General features: G+C 37.1%; 1 protein-coding gene across 3 annotated transcripts in view; it reads left to right on the top strand.

Moving 5' to 3' along the window:
* The window catches only part of TNR (tenascin R), a 5,843,683-nt gene that overhangs the window by 4,960,591 nt on the left and 863,804 nt on the right, over positions 1-19,288 (top strand). The window lies entirely within an intron of this gene.

Genomic DNA, 19,288 nt, shown 5'->3' on the forward strand with positions numbered 1-19,288 from the left:
TTGTCCTAAATCAGATGGTGTGACAGAATCTCTTTCAGGCTATCTGAAAGTAATTTCCATGGCATCACAAAAGTTTTCTTATATGTAGGACATCACTTTGATGATTTCTGTATCTGCAGTCTTCCTAGCCTTTCATTACCTGCCAGCAAGAACTGGACACAGTCCCAATCCTCCATCCCATTAACACTGCACAGGAGACCTCTTTTTTTAACCTAATGGTGCCGCACGTCTAGCATACAGCAGTGGTTCTGAAGATTGCCTCATGATTAACACTGATCACCTTTCCTTCTCAACTATTATAGCAATAACCCACGTCTGGGTGTGGGTAATGCTGGATTTACCCATGGTTGGTGTGGTTTGGTCACGAGGGCGAAGCCCGAGTGGCCAAACAAAGCCAACCATGGGTAAATCCAGCATTACTCACACCCAGGTGTGGGTTATTGCTATTATACAATGACATTATTTAAGAAAAAAAATAATTACTTTTCTTAAATAATGGAATTGTATAATGCCTCCTTGCTGCCCTTCCGCAGCTGTCTGTTGTTCTGTGGCAGTTCTGATGTACTGCGCATGCATATGCCTATGCAGTACATCAGAGCTGTGGGCAAAAGCAGCTGAGAAAGCAAGATCTCCGTTGCTTTTTACAAACTGTTTCACTATGTTAAATGGGTTTAACATAGCGAGACAGCTTTAAAAAAACAACGGAGTCTCCGTTACTTTTTTTGAAGCTGTCTCGCTATGTTAAACCCATTTAACATAGCAAGATAGTTTTGAAAAAAGCAATGGAGAAAGCAAGATCTCCGTTGCTTTTTACAAACTGTCTCACTATGTTAAAGGAGTTTAGCATAGCGAGGCAGTGTGAAGCAATGGAGATCTTGCGTTCTCCATTGCTGTAAAAAAAGAGTTATAGTAATGGAAAAAGTCCAGGCGACCGGACCTTTTCCCATTACTATAACTCTGATTTACAACATGCATGCTGACCAATCAGCATGCACGTTTTTGAATATTAATGGGGGGTTGTTGTATAATTGACAAGTTAAAATGATACAATTATGTGAAATGATGCAGTGATTGTTTACAATGAATTAATACATTCTTCTGTGTGTTAAACTCCAAATATTTTGAGAGTGATTTTTATCTTTATTGAATATATTGTATGTTTTATTATAAAATCTAAGTCTACTAAATTCATTCTCTTGTCTGTCTGTTCTGTGGTTAAAATAAAATGAAAAACAGGTAAAATGTGAATAAAAATTTTTTTTTTTAATTGTCTAAATAAGGATGGCGTGTTTTTCACAAATCAAAATGTGTTAATTAATAATGTAAGAAGCAGTCACGAGAAAGGACAGCTTCATTAATGGAACAATAATATTGAGCTATTAAAAATATTTTGGAAATAAACAGGATTATGAAGAGATATAGTCTGCTTAAAGAGGTACAGTAAGAATGTGTCTGAATTTTAGAAAGAAATCAAGAGAAAATGTTCAAAACTGAAACAAAAACTGTAATTTGATAGTGGATGATAGATTGCTATTTTTGTAGTGCCTACACTTATAGACTTATACCTTATGAGCATTGAAAGTCCTTTGCAGAGAATGAAAAGGGCAGCAAAAATGTTATTTATTTTATTTGCAGTTTGTTAACCGGATAGTTCCTTGGGCCAAGATGAGCCCTTTTTCAGTGGAGGCCTGGGGAGAAAAGCTCAAAGTACATACATACAAAAACAAAGATCAGCAAGAATTAATAATAATTAAATACAAGAATTAAGCCAGGATATTATTTTGTTTTCGTATGTTAAACAAATGCATTTTTTTTATTAAAATAGTGGTGACATATTTTGAAAAACAGCATTCATTACTGGCTAATGGATAACAATTGAGCTACATAGTATAGTAAGCTTATATATTAATAGCCAATACGAGGATGAGGGACAAGCTGTCAGGAGATGAAACAGATATAACACATGAGTTGCTGAATTACTTTTTTACATTTTATAGAAAGTTTTTTTTTTCCTTTTAGACAGGCGAAATGTGCAGCAATCATATTTTATCACATTCTATGCAAATGCAATAAAATCAAAGTATTTTTCTCAAAAACATTGACTTATTATCATTATGAGATGATTTGTTTTGTATTCTTAATTCTGCTAAAGCAGATTTTAAATGCTTTTGAACCCTGGCTAAAAATGATTTAGGAACACAATTCACATGTAAAGCAGCTGATAATTCTATTCATTTTTCGATACAGCTTTGCAAGAAATAAACATTCAACAATTAGTGATTTTTGTGTGTGTGTATGCATGACATTAGTTATCGCTCAATATACTTGATGAAATCTTTAACCCCTGACTAAATTATTACATGCCAAAAATAACTAAGCAGGTAAAGAAGAGTTTTTAATATCTAATGTGGAAGTCTAAAGTTGTTTACAAAATAGAGGATATGAAATAAATTACTTGAAGTCAACTGTCTTAAGGCACTGGTGAGAGAAAGCAGAACTTTATTAAGGAAAAATATTGAAAGATGAAAACAGCAAATGGGATAATAATAAAAATTTGGTTAAGTGAAAAATAATAGGTTGTGTTAACTACAACTCGTACATTGGTATATAAAGCAATGCAAATTTTGAGTCAGAAATGTAGCAGTTTGTTGACTGTCATGATTTTAAAAAATGTTTTATAAAAGTCAATAATTTTCCTATAAGAAAAGTAGCAGTACAGGAAATTTTCCTTTTCAAAAGTTATTCACAGAGCAATTTCTGTATTTTAAATAATCCACAGATACAATGAATGCAAACATATGATGACCGTTACTAATGAAAAAAAGATGCACACACATAAAAAGTAGTACCAGGCATTGAGAGCTTATTCATGTAAAGTACCAATGGGTCTTCAAGAAGTTTGACTACCTATTTATACCTATTCTATAATACTTATTTTGAAGAAAGTTAAATAATTACTTTTGTGTACAGGTTAGCTTATGTTATAGTCTGGGAAGGTTTTGTTGTAATTATCAGTTTTCCTGTTATCATTTATTTTTGTGTTAAGTTCCCCAGTCAGTCAGTAGCTTCCCCAGTGATATATTACAGAAACAGACTTTCAGATACAGCATTATCAGACACTGCCTTCTAGATCAGGAAGATGTCACTTTTAAGTAAACTAAAATAAATTGAAAAAAATGACAATTTCTGATGTATTTCCAAGCAGTTCCAGTTTTCCCACATAGTGATTTTTCTAGTAAGATATCAACTGACATTAAAGCAGTTTTGGATGGCTTATTAAAAGGCTACAGAATTTTGTGTTGTATTCAGTAACAGATCAGATCACTGAGAGAAAAAATGATATATAGTGATCTATCTAGACTATGTAATCCCATTAGCAATAGCTGAGCTAAGAATATGCCTTTCACACTGCTCAAATTATAGATTGTTGCCTTATATTGACCCTAGGTTTCTAATGATGGTTTTATTTTTTATGATTTGCCAATTCATTTGCCAAGTCTTATAAGTTACCATTAAAGCTCACATTAAAGGTACAGTCACTACTTCTGCACTAGGTATTTGTTTCATCCCCCACCACACCTGTTCAGTTGTACCACTGTCTAAACCCACTTGGGTCATTTGTTCTGTCAGGGACAGCAGCCAACCATCTCCATGCTAAGCTAGATTCCAACCTGCCCAGAGTGTTTTATCGGCTCATTTATTCTCCATCTGATATGGGTTGGATTGTAGAGAGTGGACCAACTTTCATGTCTGGGGTGACAACCTACTGCCCCTTTGGAGCAACCTCCCACAGCTGGGCTACATGCATTGGGTTGGGAGGGTGGCTTAATGGCTAAGACGTTTGCCTTACAAACACAAGGTGCAGGGTTTGAATCTCACAAGGGATAATTGGCTAAGCTTAAAATGGCTCGCAAGGGCAGTTAGCTTACTAATAAACTATGAACTATGAACTATATGTACATAAACAGCGCATGATCATAGGCTCATGCTTCATGGCTGCAATACCTAATGCTACCACTAAGTGTCACCCAAATGGCAAGCTAGAGACACCGACCTCACCGTGGATGGATGAGCTGACTGTGGCCTCTCACATTCATCTTCCCCTTCCAGCTCCTACATGTAACAAAGTCACAAGTTGATTTTGGGTCTCCTATATTATAGTGAGTACCTTATTCCTCTGAACCAGGAAGCTGACAATACCAGGCATTTATTCTGGAGACATCTTAGCATACTTCAGCATCTTTTATTGGAAGAATGTTACCCAGGTCACAGTCATTAACATATTTAGTAGGACAGGATCCATTTCCCACCTTTATATCTGAGAAGAGTAGTCCAAAAAGAAGTATCCCATTATAGAGCTCTGTGGGACACCACTGGTAACTATCCACTGGGAAGGAAAAGTAACCTCCACCATCGTAAGTTACCATGTCCCTTTTTTTAACCATATTTTACCCACTGAAGTCTGTATGGACTAATATTTGATATTTTTAATTTTTCACATTCCTTTATGTGGAATAATGTAAAATAGTATAAATGTGGTCAAATGTAACTGTAATATGTGCTTTGTAAGTGAGACCAAAACTAAGCTCAAAAGCAACTTCTGGATATTAAACATAAAAAGAAACAGGTCCTATCACTATATGTATTAGTGTAAGGCATTGGTGACAGTTTGAAGGTTTGGCTTTTGTTGTATTAAGAAGAGATAAAAGGTTCTGAAAAGGGTGAGAGTACCCTTATTAGACTTTAGAAACATTTTGTGTCATGAGATGTGGAACAATGTACCGGCCAGGCTTAGAAAAATGAATTAGAAGTGTTCGTTTTTAATAGAAATATATGACTGGTTAAAAATGGATAGTTAATTAAGTATTTAGTATATAGCATTTTATAAACAGCCATAACTCAAGAGAAGAAAAAAATGGCAGGATATGAGGTTATTCTAATAAAATTTGAAACTGAAGTTAACTGACAACATACATTGGGTGTGGTATGTCCTAATTGTTTGCTAGTTTGACTGACAACTGTTAGTTGTTGAGCTTGACCAGGTGCTATTTCTTATTCAGAATTTGCAAGGATAAGTTCTATTAGTATTGCACTATGTATGCAGAAAACATTAAGCAGGACTGTTAGTACTGGGAAGTATGAGAAAATCTGCAAGTCACATTATATGCAGTGTAAATCATGTTCACTCCAGCTATGCAATGTTAGGGAAATGTGTCTGACAAAGTAAAGACTTAAGCTGAGATTTAGAAACGACTTGCATTTGTGGAAACCTCTGTAGCCAAAAGTAGCAGTTTTTGAAATTATGGGAAATGCATTTCAGAGGCATGTTAATTACTATGAAGAAAGATCACATTATCAACTAATTTCCATGTGTTTGAATTGCATGGGGTTATCCTATGGTAATCAACACTTTCCAACAGTAATTACCTCTTGCAGCCAAAACATCACATTGGCATAGGCACCACTCTCATTCATTGAGTTACACACACACACACACACACACACACACACACACACACACACACACACACACACACACACACACACACACACACACACACACACACACAGACTTACAAGCACACACACACACACACACACACACACACACACACACTTACAAGCAGACATACACACAACCATACCTCTAACACACAACATCCCTGATGAAACCTCTTATTTTTTTACATGCCCCTCATAATTCACAGATAATTGCAGTCAGTCAATAATGCAAGGCATTAGAGCTTTCTTCTTTGAATTGCTCAGAAACTGCATTGTGATTCTAGACCTGAAGTTGTGTTAACTTAAGTTACTAAGAGAAATATTTAAAAATTCTCCCTGTTGTCATCTAATGTTCCCCCTGCTTTGTGCAGAAGTCCTCACCACAGCCATCAATAAGTATGGCAGACCCAACACTCGCAAGACATAAAGAATATTAAAACCTGATATCGGTGACATAGAAAGCCACTCATTAAAGCAAGAGGTTTATCTCACTGAGTTAACAGAAGACTTAATAGAGCAACAGTTCTTGCATTCTGAGATATTTTCATAACAAGATTGTTCAGAAAATGCATCACAATAAACACTTCTTGCTCAAGTCCTCTGTTAGCTCAATGAGTTAAGGCTCCAGCTTGTTAATGAGTGCCAAGGGTAAAAGGTTCAATGCTTTTTAAGCCACCTTCTGTGCTGTAAATCCTGTTGTACTGTTACCTTTCTAATTAATAAGAGTAATATTGTTAACTGTCCCTGGTGTCTCGTGTTCCTCCATACATATTTTGTGCTGCCAAACCTTTTCGATTAACTTTTAAAATGACAGTAACTAAGACAGAAAATTCCCCTTGTGTCTAGTATTCCCTGTCACCCATACTTTTTTGTGATGCAAAATTGTAGTTCTATTAACTTTTAAGTGACTTTAAGGTAATATTAATGACTGCCCCTGGTGTGTAGTGTTCTTGCTGCAAAGCCTGTTTTTGTTCTATTAACTTTTTAAGTGACCCTAGATTAATATTTACATTTCTCTGGTGTTGAGGTTCCCTCCCCCAAAACTGCAAGATTTGCTTGTTAGCCTAGAGAAGTTTAGAAACTCCCTCCAACTAGCTCTTTCCCTTCATCTGATCTCACTCATGGGCACAGACACACACACACACATACACACACACAAACACACACACACACACACACACATACACACACATACACACTTACCATGCCTGACACCTAACTAGCCACTAACCCACTTACTGCAACCATCTAGGCAAACACATAAAACACACACAGACATAAAACTTACATACACACACACACACAAACACACACATTCAGACACACACACACACACACACACACACACACACACACACACACACACACGCACACACACACACACAAACACACACCCTCCACCCCTACCTGTCTCCTAAACTCACCAGCACTTACCTCTAACGTGATCTCACCCATTGAAAGTAATGGGGGAATGAAAATATTAGACTATGTTAATTAACTCAGCTGTTTCTACTAACTTACACAGCTGTGTATTTCTCAGCACTTTTGGCGTGAGAGCACATGGCTAATTAGCACAGGCCACTCCCTTGGAATGCCTCAGCCAAAGAAACAGTCCATCACTGCAAAATTTCTGTCTCTGAATCAGAAAGGGCTACCGCCAATGGAAAAACAGACATAGTAAAGCTAATTTATTACTTGCAGTAGTACTTTCTGAATGCTATGGTTAAACCAAAGCAGATTGTGTTATTATTAATGTTAAAACTTCAATGTAAAAGAGCAGGAAGATAATTTTTGGTTAAAACTTCCATATAAAATTCTGTAACAGTTTCAGTTTGATAATCGTGAAGTTAAAAAAAACAGTGATTTTTACTGTCAACTGGTGTTGAAATGTATTAATGTTTATTTTTCCTTGAGGATCTCTATAATCCATTACATATCAACATCTCATCTGAGAATTTCATATGGCCCTACATTTAAGCTAGACAACACTTATATGATTATAAAGAATTCCTCTGCCTGTAATGCAACTCCCAGCTGATGCTTTTTGCCTTCTTCATTTTACTTGTACCATTTGTTTTTGTTGCATTTCTCTGTATAACTCTGGTTTCTTATTTTAACACATTTTCTTTGTATAATTGTAACTTAATGTTTGTGTATGGAGCTCATAGCCCAGCCGGACAATTACCCGGTAATGAAATGTAAAATAAATAAATAAAATAAATATACCTTTTCTTTGCCAGAACTATGACTAAAATTTGCAGGCAAATGGTCTCACAATCCTGCAGAGAAAATAGTAGTTTTCTTTTGAGCAAGAGCTAAATGTTTCATTTTTAGAAAATGCAGGCACAGTAAATTACACCGATCTGAAGTAACAGTGCTACATTTTGTCTGCTAGCAACTGTTTTTTGACAATAGCTAAATTACAATGCTAAGACACCAGTGGCAGTTTTTATTTTGGGTAAAAGTAACTTACAATCATTTTTCTGCACTGATGAAGTGCATGTTTTGGTGTTCAGATTTCTATATTACATAAATTCATGTGAAGAAGGCTAATAATGCAGAAGGTTTGCAGTCTTTTTGTATAAGGTTTGCCCCTGTGCCTGTAGACCACTGGGCTCCCCTAACTTTGGAGGGGCTTTCATACAAGCAGCCATGGGAGTTGCTTGTGGCCTCATTGGCTTGTCGGTTATCAGATTGTTTTTGTGTTAAATCCCTCACCCTCCTCTTGGGTGTGGAGAAGGTGACCCCCTCATCTCCATGGGGGGACTACTGCTTCTCATGCAGGTGCAAATTTCTGTATACCTCTCAAGAATGGTTTTACATTCACAGCTTGGTGAGCCAGTCCCATTCCCAGGACCCAATCCCATTCCCAGGACCTCCCTAAGTATTACTGATCCTCCTGTTCTGAGGGACTGCAGCACAGAAACGGCACGGTGCACTCCTCCCCACCCCCAAGGATAGGCACACCCATTCCCCCCCCACATAATACCCAGAAGGCACCCATGCTGGTAACAAACATAAGTCTTCCAAGTCATAGTTAGGGCTTTATCCTGCCAATGGAACAAGAATAGAAGAGTTACACATGACCTAAATTCTGCCTATTCTTATAAACTATTATTAGTCATGTCCTTCTGCTACAGCATTAACACCAACTATTTTCTATGCAGTATAAAAATCAGGCTTGGTCCTTTTGTTGACATACTTAACAATGTCATCCCATTCAATTGTATGCTGTCAACATTCCCCGTGTATCAAGAAGTTAATAATTCAAGACAGCAATATTTTGACTAAAATATGGACTCATTGAGAACATTGAAAAGCAAATATAAATATTTTTGATTACCCACTCAACCTCTCATGTGTGCATTATATCTCCCACAGCCCCTACAACTTATATATACCGACTCTGACACTGCACTAATATGGAGAAAGGAGACAAGCCTGACCTCTAAATATAGTATATTCCTTTCAATCCATGTCAGTAGTCAGCCATATTATTCCTAACATATTTAGCTATTAAATAAGGGGCAGTTGGTGAGACAAACTCAGGTTTATACCTCTCAATGAATGACCTTTGAATAAAAGGACTACACCCCAAAAATCATTAGTTTGTTTATTAATTTCTGATGAATACTGAGCTGCAAATGCATAGAGCATAGTTTCTGTTTTAATGCTTAGAATAATGATCTCTTTCTATTGCCATGTATTAACTTGAGAAATCTTATATGTACACTTAGAACTGTACACATAGCTGACATGTAACTGGTGGTAGTAATTTTAGTTTGGTACCAGGTCCTTTAGAGCATTAGACAACAAACAGCGTTAACTCTTGTTTTGAGATGTTACTCCTTTCATTCCTGCATATCATTTCTTGGCCAGAGCTTTTGTCTGCAGGCAAGTAATTAATATCCCAAGCAAGGGTTCCCTTTTCTTGATCTGTTGTAGAAATTGTTGGTTGAAAAAAGAGGTACTCTAGTAAGTGGCAGTGGATTTAATCTGAATAGCAAATACCTATGGATTCTGTTTAGCCTTGAAGAAACTATAACCACTGAGACCTTTTAACTAACTGATAATCCTTTGGATTAGATGTTAAACTGAGATTCCATCTGCCTGAGTTAGGTAGATGTAAAAAGATCCTAAGTCACCTACTTAAAAGAGTAGGGGTCGTTTATTAAAATTCACAAACTACAATATGTACATTCTATATAAAAAAAATCACAAGTTATTTACAATTATTTACAAGGATGTACAACTGCTTCCCAACATTTTCCAAAGCAAAACATTTTTTTAGACTTTCAGTTCCCCCCACTCTTTCTTCCATAACCAAAATCTTATTTTTTTACAAATTTTCTGACAATAACCATTTTCCATTATATTTTGTCTCATTCATTCTTTCATACCATAAAATCCATATTATACAAAACAATTTCTCATGTAATTTATCTCTATCACTCTGTTTCATATTTTCATAATACCCATTTTCTATTATATCCATATTTTTACATTTAATATTTTTCTGTCCTTTTAAACAATCTTTGTCAAACATTTCTTTCCGCAATTGACTCACTCTTCCGCAGTTCAGAAAATCATGCCCAGTAGTCTCTAGTTACCCAAATGTATACAAATTCTATATTTTATTGATTTATATGGCATATTTGCTTTTACCATTAGCGTATTTATAGATAACCTCTATAAAAAAATCTGTACATTCTACATATTTTTTTATCTTTTCATTCTTGCTTTTATTGCTTTCAATTTTTTTATCTTCTGTATCCAAGGATAAACAAAATAAAATTTCCAGTTATATTTTCATACCATGTTTTCCTATTCATGTCTGTTTCCTAAATCAATCTTCATAGTAATATTTTTTTCTTAATATAGTTTCATTTCCAGACAAGTGATTCCTTTACTTCATTTTAAACATTTAAGCTTCTCGCATATTGATTTATACTTTTCCTCTGAGATCTTTATTAACACATTTCCTTTGTCTTGTATTCCTATTAATACTTTTTCTAAATTTAATGAAGCTATATATACAATTGTTTTTTTTTTGGCATACAGAATTGCTCTTTTAATAGGGCTCAATCTAGATCCCCATATGAATGTGAATAACACATTCAATAATACTTTTTCATAATCTGGTGGTATCATAAACACACTTGCCAGATGTGCCAGCTTACCTAATATCACATAATTAAACATACTTTTTCTTATATGAAAGTTTAAAAGTTCCCAGAATGTGCACATACTTCTTACTTTAATTATCATATCCTTCCATTGTGTCACTGTCTGTTCATTACCAAACTTTATTTCCAAAACTTCTATTTGTTCTCCATTATATTGAATACTTTTTATTTTTCCAGAGAACCCCAGTCGTTTACTTTTTTTCTTCATTAATAGCCATTACACCTTTAGCTCTTTGTTAAGTGTCTGAATAGCTATACTCATCCATTTTTTTTTATTTTTAACAACTAGTGCTTAATCGTCCACATAAGAGAACATTACTAGAATCTGAATTCCCTCTGGTGAACAATATTTAGCTTCCTCTAATGTCCAATTTATCGTAAAAACTACAGCATTATAATTAATGCAAATTGTATACTGCTTGCTGGACACCCTTACTTAATACCACTCTTTAGTTCTATTATCTCATTTAACCAACCATTCATCACTAGTCTGACTTTATTTTTGCTATATTCAGATTTCAACACATTATTATTATTGAATAAACAAAGATGGAGCAAAGGCGACACAGAGTCACACAAAACCAAGTCCAATCTTCTTAGGTATATATCCAAAGCTTTATTAGATTACTGCAGGTCGGATAAGCGCTTTCACTCATATGACAGAGCTTCTTCAGATCACATTACAAAGACCATCATACATAGAGTCTATATATAAGTAAAATACAGTATCCATCAGCCTATCAGATACAACAATTAACATAAAAATGTAAAAGACACAATCCTAATGGTTATACATGAATAAAAATATATGTATATATGCATATACGTATATGACACATATAACAAAAGAATACATAAAAAGTATATGCAAATATATATATATATATATATATATATATATATATATATATATAAAGTGTATAAAATATCATAGATAAAACCATGAGTATTAAATAGAGATATTAATAAAATTGTATATATTAATGAAAATTGCTATATTCAGCATTTCACATTCCTACGTGTCTTTAGTATGGGCTTAATAGAGGCTCTCTCATTAAGTCCAGAGCCCCTATCTGCTCTCAGTCTAACGATCCATCCACTCTCTCTACTTTCTGTGTGATTCCTAATATCACCCCCACATATATTAGGCTTAATGGTTTCGAGGGCTCTAAATAGAAAGTAGTGTTCAATCCCAGCTTGAGCCACATGTTTGGCTAAAGCATTATGTGTTGAGGCTTTTCTAATGTGATAAAGGTGTTCGCGTATCCTGTCTCTAAAATGACGGTTCGTTTTTCCAACGTAAAATGCATTACATACCTGACATACTGCCAGATAAACTATATGGATAGTTTCACAAGTAACATCAGCCTGTGTACTAAAACTGGTATGTAAGTCAGGATGTTGGAAATGGATGCTACTATCAATGGAATTGCAATATTTACAATGTCCACATGGTTTGGTGTACTTAGAATCCATAGATTGCTCTTCTCTTTTTGAATAACAAAGCATTCTCCTTAAATTAAGTTTATTCCTGTAAAGGAATGAAGGTTTAATACCCACAATCTTACCAATAAACTCATCAGTGCAGAGAATAGGCAAGTGTCTGGTGATTATGTTCCTAATAGCTGAACAATCAGTACTATATGGTAGAAAGATTCTAACATGAGATATTTCCCCATCTCTACCTCTCTTTACCTCATCATTTTCAACATTGACAGCTGGTCCAAAATACGGAGCAGCCCTATTATATCTGAGTACATTAATATCTGCAAGGTTAGAGTCAATCTCTTGTGAGCCATATAGTACTGATTGCTCAGCTATTAGGAACATAATCACCAGACACTGGCCTATTTTCTGCACTGATGAGTTTATTGGCGAGATTGTGGGTATTAAACCTTCATTCCTTTACAGGAATAAACTTAATTTAAGGAGAATGCTCTGTTATTCAAAAAGAGAAGAGCAGTCTATGGATTCTAAGTACACTAAACCATGTGGACATTGTAAATATTGCAATTCCATTGATAGTAGCATCCATTTCCAACATCCTGACTTACATACCAGTTTTAGTACACAGGCTGATGTTACTTGTGAAAGTATCCATATAGTTTATCTGGCAGTATGTCAGGTATGTAATGCATTCTACGTTGGAAAAACGAACCGTCGTTCTAGAGACAGGATACGCGAACACATTTATCACATTAGAAAAGCCTCAACACATAATGCTTTAGCCAAACATGTGGCTCAAGCTGGGATTGAACACTACTTTTTATTTAGAGCCCTCGAAACCATTAAACCTAATATACGTGGGGGTGATATTAGGAATCACACAGAAAGTAGAGAGAGTGGATGGATAGTTAGACTGAGAGCAGATAGGGGCTCTGGACTTAATGAGAGAGCCTCTATTAAGCCCATACTAAAGAAACATAGGAATGTGAAATGCTGAATATAGCAATTTTCATTAATATATACAATTTTATTAATATCTCTATTTAATACTCATGGTTTTATCTATGATATTTTATACACTTTATATATATATATATATATATATATATATATATATATATATATATATATATATTTGCATATACTTTTTATGTATTCTTTTGTTATATGTGTCATATACGTATATGCATATATACATATATTTTTATTCATGTATAACCATTAGGATTGTGTCTTTTACATTTTTATGTTAATTGTTGTATCTGATAGGCTGATGGAGACTGTATTTTATTTATATATAGCCTCTATGTATGATGGTCTTTGTAATGTGATCTGAAGAAGCTCTGTCATATGAGTGAAAGCGCTTATCCGACCTGCAGTAATCTAATAAAGCTTTGGATATATACCTAAGAAGATTGGACTTGGTTTTGTGTGACTCTGTGTCGCCTTTGCTCCATCTTTGTTTATTCATTACTTTCTGCATTTTATTTGGAGCAGTGGCGTTTGTTCTGGTTACCAGCAAATTACTTTTATCACATTATTATTATTGTCCCATAATGCTTCATGCTGGATCTTCTCAAATGCTTTACTTATGTCATCTACTAGTATTCTCAAATTTTTTATGTCTGTTCTTTCTCCATTTTTCCAGATAAATTTCCTGGCACCCATACATATTTTTTTCATCATTTACACCCTTTCCAAACCATTCATTCAATACCTCTAAAAATACTCATTTTGCCACTCTTGCATGGGATTATACATTAAATATTCGTTTCCATCTAAACCTGTGGCTGCTTCTACATTTACCGTTTTCAATAAATGTTTTAAATTCTGTCATTGTAATCTTTTCTTCCATTCTCTTAATATCCTCATCATTTAATTTTTTAAGTTCCATCCATTTTTCCTTATAGTCACATATGGAAAAAGGTTTTTAAAATATCCCCCAGATTTAATAAAATCCATGTAGGCATAGTATAAAGCCTACACAGAAGGTACTGTGGCCATGAACACGGTACCCCCTTGGTATATTAATGAAAGCACATTACTGAGGGAGAGCCATGTAACACAGTTATTGAATCAGTGTAGGGGGTGGGTTATTGCATCCGGAGATGAGTAGCACACCCCCTGCACTATGAAAATACAGTATATCAGTGTATGCATACATTTCAAATTTATTAATTTTTTTATGTTTTGTGACATGGTGCACAGTGATTGACATTTGCCAGACATCTAAAAATAGAAACTGGATACATTTAATTATGAATGCAGAGGTCAAGTTTAAGCATAGCTGAGCAGGTTTGCATGGTGCACTGTAGTGCACAGCAGTGCTTAAACGTAGTAGAGAGGTATATGTAAAAGTATAGCAGAATTCTGCATGCCCACATAGCCAAAGGGTTAGAATGACAGCCTTATGTGCAGCAGGGGCAGTTTTTAAATACACAGAGATTATTAAGCATTTATTTTGTAAATACAAATAATGCCAATTATTTTTAAATCCTGCTTTGCTGCACTCAGCTAAGCTCTGCTAAGCACAGCTAAGCCTTGCCAAGAACTGCTTAAACAAGGAATGTTTTAGCACTGCTTAGCTAGTTTGCACATTGCTAAGTGGTGCGAAACACTGCTCAACATTTGCTAGTCTAAGTACTGCTCAGCTCAGCTAAGCTGGTTTGCACACCACTAAGCATTGTTAAGCACTGGCAGTTTAAGCACTGCTGAGCTCAACTAAGCTGTTTTGCTACTTGCCAAGTGCTGCACCACATTTTTAAAAATGGCCCAGTGATATACAAGGGCTGAAAAACAGGCTTATTTAAGTGGAACAGGTGGGGATATAGCATAGCCTGTTGGAGTCTGAACTGTGCAGGAGCTATGGCAGGTGCTGGAGAGGGTGAGCACTTTGGGGAATAGCAATGGGGCATGCTGGAGTCCAGGGTCATGGTTGGACTCCTAGTGAAATACCATGATGTCTGGCTGCTGCAGGGCCAGTACCAGGTATTGGAGAATAAGTTGGAGGCCTAAGACTGGCTGGCATGCAATCTCACCAGTGCAACAGGTATCCCCCACAGAGATAAGCAGGTCCGTCACCATTTTGACTATCTGAAGTGGCAGAAGAGGGGACTTCTGGACACCTGTGTCCAGGATTCTTGGGACAAGAATAGCCCACAAGTTTGTAAGTACTGTTAGCATTGTTTTACAAATACCTAATCTGAATGTGTGATAGACAGATATGCATAATGGTGTGCTTCTCTCCCTATAGCTGCAGAGAAGAGAGCTCGCAACCTGGAGGCCCATGCAGGGTGCCTGGCCATGTTGTGCTGTGAGTGTGGTTAGTACAGATTAATTTGCAATCTATAGTCAAATGTGCAGATTTGTGGAATGCAATGAATGTGGACATAGGGTTGTACTGCAATAACTGTCTACTGCAAAGTATAGTGCAATAAAGATTAAAGCATTAAACAAGAGAGCACCCCTGCATTACCAGACTATAACTCATACCACACTTTTTGGCCACCTAACCTGGACCGGAACACCAAAGGCAGAGGTGTGTCCATATTTGTTAAGGATATCCACACCTCCAGGCTAGTTCCTCAGCATAATTCATCCGAGGTTATGCAAGTGCAACTAACTCTGGGCAAAACTGAAATCCAAATTGTAGTTTGCTACAGATCCCCCACCATGCCCCAGGATTCCCACTCCTCTTTTCTTGATAAACTGGAAAATATTAGGGTTCAAACAAATACCCTAATAATGGGAAATTTCAACTACACTGCCATTAAATGGGAAAACTACTCATGTACCAACTCCTTCACTCAACGCTTTCTGGAATTCATACATTCCAATGCCCTGAATCAACTTATCCACACCCCCACCAGGGGCAACAATATCCTAGATCTAGTCATTACCAACATGAGTGACCGGTGTCCCACACATGAAGTCAACTCCTCATTGGTCAGATCTGACCATAAGCTAATCACCCAAGATATCCACATCCCGCCCCCACCCCCCATTAAGGAAACCATGGTAAACATTTTCTCCAAAGCCAACTTCATGCTTCTTAAGACAGAAGTGGCGAACTTCATGACACCCATGCAGATGGACAATACACTTATGACTGCTGAATCCTACACAAATGCACTCTATAACTACTTAAACAAGTGTGTGGCTTGTGCTATCCCAAACAGAGCCAAGATGCTATCCTCCAAAAAAAAGAAACCAATCTGGTGGTCCCCTGCCATAAACAAACTCTACAACAGAAGGAAGAAACTGTTGCAAAAGAGAGTAAATTTACATGAGTGGAGGATCTCCCTGGTCAGCCTCAGTAAGAAGCTGAGATCCCTTATAAGATCCTCCAAAGCTAGCTACAAAAACAAAATTGCCACTGATTCTAGGGCCAACCACAAAGCAGTCTATAGCTATGTCAAGAATCTCAATGGCAACACCCAGATCTGCTCTGAGTTACAGCACAACAGCACAAAAATTACAGAACCAACTGATATTGCCAACATCCTGGCAGATAGGTTCAGTGCTAACTTTACCACACTCTCACCCTGTAAAGGGCCCATATCTATACAGGAAAAATGCAGAGTCCCTATAAACACAACTACACAGCTGCACTCTCTAAAGCCAAAAACACAGCATCCATGAGACCGGACAACATCCCAGGCTGCGTTTTACACGAACTTCAGAACGAACTGGCTCCCCACTTAAACACCATGTTCAATCATAGCCTCACATCAGGCTTTGTGCCCACTGAATGGCACACAGCAACAATTATCCCACTCCACAAAGGGGGATCCAGCACTGATCACTGGAACTATCACCCTATTAGCCTGACGAGCCTGGTCTGTAAAGCCATGGAATGTATAACCATGGAACTCATAAACAAAGATATTGGTAACCTCCAAACTCTGGACCCCACCCAGTTCGAGTTTGTGAAAGGCAGATCATGTCACTTGAATCTGATCGACTTCTTTGAGGCAGTCACCAAAATTGAGGGTAAGGTGGCTCACACAGCCTATCTTGACCTCGCCAAGGCTTTTGACACCATTCCCCATTCTGGAATTATAGCTAAACTCACTAAACTAGGTATAAATCCCTACATCACAAGATGGGTTGCCAACTGGCTCACTGACAGAACCCACACTGTAAAAGTTGCAGACTCCAAATCTGACTTCAAACCAGTCACAAGTGCAGTACCACAGAGTTAAGTCCTGGGACCTCTCCTGTTTGGTATCTACTTCTCTGAACTACAAGCTAACACAGAAGGCCTTTGGCTAATGAAGTTCACAGATGACTGCAAACTAGGAGCCATAGTTAATTCCCCAAATGATGTGGACATCCTACAGAAGGGCCTCACTGAGACAGATGCCTGGTATCAGAGCCATGGCATCAAGCTCAATGTCAAAAAGTTCATTGTCATCCCCTTTGGTAAAAACTCTATACCCATGAACTACCACATAGGCAGCAGTCTACTTAATGCCAAATGTGTGATAAGAGACCTTGGGACCCAGGTGGACAGTAGTCTCTCCTTTGATAATCACATCACCACAGTAGTCAGGAAATCCTTCTACATGGCACACCTCATCACAAAAGGGTTCTCATCCAGGAAAAAAAAAGGTCATTGCTTCCCTCTACTCAACACACATTAGACCCATTGTAGAGTGCAATGCCCCTGTTGGCTAGGCTTACTTAGGCCCTTGGGCCAATAGCCTAGTATCTACCTATGAACCTATGAACCTATGTTAATGAAATAAATATTCGACTGCAATAATTGTGGAATTGCAGCTGTATTGCAACACCTGCATTATCCCAAATGTTTAATAAAGACCCGAAAATATGACAATAACTGCCTGAAAGTACACTCAATAAATCTGTGCTGTGCAATATGTGTGTAAATAGGATTGTTATTCATAAAATCAAGTATGACTTCTGCTCTGAAATAACAACACTAAGAATGCCACTAACTGACTCAAGGTTAGCTAAGAAAGAATGCTATGCTAAACTGTAGATGGAGAGCTGTACTACAAGATATATGCATTATGAAATTTTATGCACTAACATCTTAAGCAATAGTAGGAACACCCAAGGTAGGTTGTTTATATCAGGATTGTCTTATGTTAACCATTGCATTTCAGCTATGTGCATTCCTGCTCCAAGGTGCAGCGTTGCAGGCAATTATGAAACTGTAATAGCTGTAGGCTGCAAATATACTATCTGCAACCATATATATATGTGTCAGGTAGCCAAACTAATATTCAGACATGGTTTGTACACAACAGATATTTCCACTCACTCAGGGTTTATTGTGTACACCTGCATTCTATGTATTAATATACAGTTTACCTAGTATCTATGTCATGCATGAATCTCATGCATCTGTGTTCAACTGTCACTGCAGTCTTGTATAAAACTGTACTACTATTACAATGTCATATTTTGTTTCCAGGTGAGGTCTAGGTAAATATCAGGCAGTCAATAGTCAGCAGTGGTTCAGTAGCTCAGTTTGTTAAATCCCGTGCCCCTCCCTGCCCCCTATTCCCACCCGCCCCCACTACCGCTACATTTATTAGGTCATTAAGCCCATCCCCCTTACCACCTCCCAATCACAACTGTCCGTCACCCTGTACCACTCCCCTCCATTTCTCTGCCTGTCTACACTACTAAGTCTACTCCCTCAGTCCGCCCACCCACTTAACTCTCCCATTGACACTCTCTCCTCCCATCTCTTAGCTTTTTACATACCAATTGTAACAAGGCAGTTCCCCTAGCTAAATCCACTTATCAACCCCCCCCTCGCCATGGATAGAAACTCTTTTAGTACCTTCCCCCTCACAACATTACTCCTTATCTTACCCTATCTGTTAACAAGTTACGAAACCCTAGACCCAGCAGGTGCCTACCTCCCCAATGGTCAGACCTCCCTGCACTCCCACAACACCTCCAATCTCATTCCTCCCTCTCACTACCCTGCTATTAACTTGATCTCTAACAGTACCCACCCAACTCTCTGTTACCCGAAAACATCCTCAACAAGGGAACATCTTAAACTACTAATTAAACTCCAAAGAATACTTGATTATTTAAAAAAATCCATAACAAAAGGTGGTGATATCCACCCCAACCCAGGCCTTCTATTGACCTAGGTCCAAACTCCCTGA

The sequence above is a fragment of the Protopterus annectens genome, chromosome 10.part0 (assembly GCF_019279795.1).
Source record: "Protopterus annectens isolate FY-2018-M chromosome 10.part0, PAN1.0, whole genome shotgun sequence".
Taxonomy (NCBI): domain Eukaryota; kingdom Metazoa; phylum Chordata; order Ceratodontiformes; family Protopteridae; genus Protopterus; species Protopterus annectens.